Source organism: Sorex fumeus, unplaced genomic scaffold (genome assembly GCF_029834395.1).
Source record: "Sorex fumeus unplaced genomic scaffold, SorFum_2.1 ptg000014l, whole genome shotgun sequence".
NCBI lineage: Eukaryota > Metazoa > Chordata > Mammalia > Eulipotyphla > Soricidae > Sorex > Sorex fumeus.
The window spans coordinates 11,820,287-11,822,470 of NW_026606071.1; positions in this window are offsets into that span (position 1 = coordinate 11,820,287).

The following is a 2,184-nucleotide window of genomic DNA, read 5'->3' on the forward strand; positions in this document are numbered from 1 at the left end:
GTTTCATGGCATACAAACTTTCAAAGTAGTCTCTGATGATCTTTTGAATTTCTTTGGTTTCTCTTGTGATATCTCCATTCTTATTTCTGATTCGGTTTATTAGGGTTCTCTCTCTCTCTCTGTTTCTTTGTGAGTGTTGCTAGTGGTTTATCTATCTTGTTTATTTTCTCAAAGAACCAGCTCTTGGTTTCATTGATCTTTTAGATTGTTTATTTGGTTTCCATGTAGTTGATTTTTGCTCTAAGTCTTATGATCGCTTTCCTTCTGCCCGTTTTGGGCTCCTTCTGTTGATCCTTTTCTAAGATCTTGATCTGTGAAGTCACGTTGCTTATGTGCATCCTTCCTTCCATCCTGAGATATGCTTGCAGGGCTATAAATTTTCCCCTTAATACAGCGTTAGCTGCATCACATAAATTCTGGTAGTTTGTGTCTTCATTCTCATTTGTTTCCAGGTACCTTTTGATTTCGTCCTTGATTTCCTTCCTGACCCACTCATTGTTCAGCAGTGAGTTGTTTAGTTTCCAGGTTTTTTATTTGGTTCTCTGTGTCTGTGTGTGATTCACTTCTATCCTCAGTGCATCGTGGTCTGAAAAGATTGTTGATACTATTTCTATCTTTCTGATTCTATTGAGGCATGTTTTGTGGCCTAGCACATGGTCTATTTTGGAAAATGTTCCATGAGCACTGGAGAAGAATGTGTATTCTTTCTTTTTGGGGTGTAAAGCCATGTATAGTCTATAAGTCCTTTCTCTCCTATTTCTTCATTCAAAGCCAATGTTTCCTTGCTGAGTTTTGTTCTTGTTGATCTATCCAGAGGTGATAAGGCAATGTTGAATTCTCCAATTACTATTGTGTTGCTACCAATGTCCTCTTTAAAGTCTGTTAGCAGTTGTTTTAAGTATCTAACTGTTCCTTTATTAAGTGCACATACATTTAAGAGTGTGATTTCTTCCTGTTGTACGTTTCCCTTGATGAAGAGAAAATGGCCTTTGCTGTCCCTTCTAATCTTTTTCAGCCTGAAATTAATGTTGTCGGATACTAGTATGGCCACCCCAGCTTTTTTGTGGGAGCTGTTTGCTCGAAGGATTGTTTTACATCCTTTCACTTTGAGTCTGTGTTTGCTCTGATTGTTCAGATGAGTTTCTTGTAGACAGCAGAATGTTGATTTCAGTGTCTGGATCCATTTTGCCACTCTGTGTCTCTTGGTAGATGCATTTAGACCATTGACATTAAGGGAGATTATTGTCATGGGGTTCTGTGCCATCCTTCTGTCGTCGTTGGTTGTGTTAATACGTGTTTTCCTTCTTTTCTTACAGGAGCTCCTTTCGTCCTTATTTTAGATTTGGTTTTGAATCTATAAAGTTCCTGAACTTCTGTTTATCTACAAAATGGTGTATATATTACCATTGAATTTGAGTGAGAGTTTAGCTGGATAGAGTATTCTTGGTGAGGCATTCATTTTATTGAGTTATTTCACTATATCCCACCATTGCCTTCGGGTTTGGAGGGTTTCCTCTGATAGGTCTGCTGTGAATCTAATGGGTGCTCCATTGCATGTAATTTCCTTCTTTGACCTTTCTGCTTGTAATATTGTGTCTCTGTCCACAGCATTTTTCGTTCTGACTATGATATGCCTTGGAGTGTTTTTTCTGGGGTCTCTTTATCTGGTACCCTTCTGGCTCCTTGGATCTGTATGTCTGCATTCCTTAACTCTGGGAACTTTTCAGCAATGATTTCTTTGACTGTGGCTTTTTTATTGGGGTTGTCTCCCTGTCCTTCTGGTACTCCAATGATTCTAATGTTGTTTCTCTTGGCATCATCCCCTAGGTCTCTGATTCTCCTTAGGCCATTTTGAGGTCTTTTCCTATTGCTTGTTGTTCCCTATGGGATATCCATTGCTCATCTTCAAGTTCGTTGATCGTCTCTTCAGCTGCACTTATCCTATTGCTAAGGGCACTTACTGAGTTTTTAATTTCATCTACTGAGTCCTTTATTTATGACACTTCTTTTTGCAGCTTTTTTTTATTTCTGCTTTCATTTCTTCCTGTATTTTCTCGACCATCTGTTCTATTGTTTCTCTCATTTCTTCTTTTATTTTTCTGGATATCTATTTTATTGATTCCTTGAGTAGATCCTTGAATATCCTCTGCATTTTGTCCCGGAATTCTTTATCAAAGAGAGCAT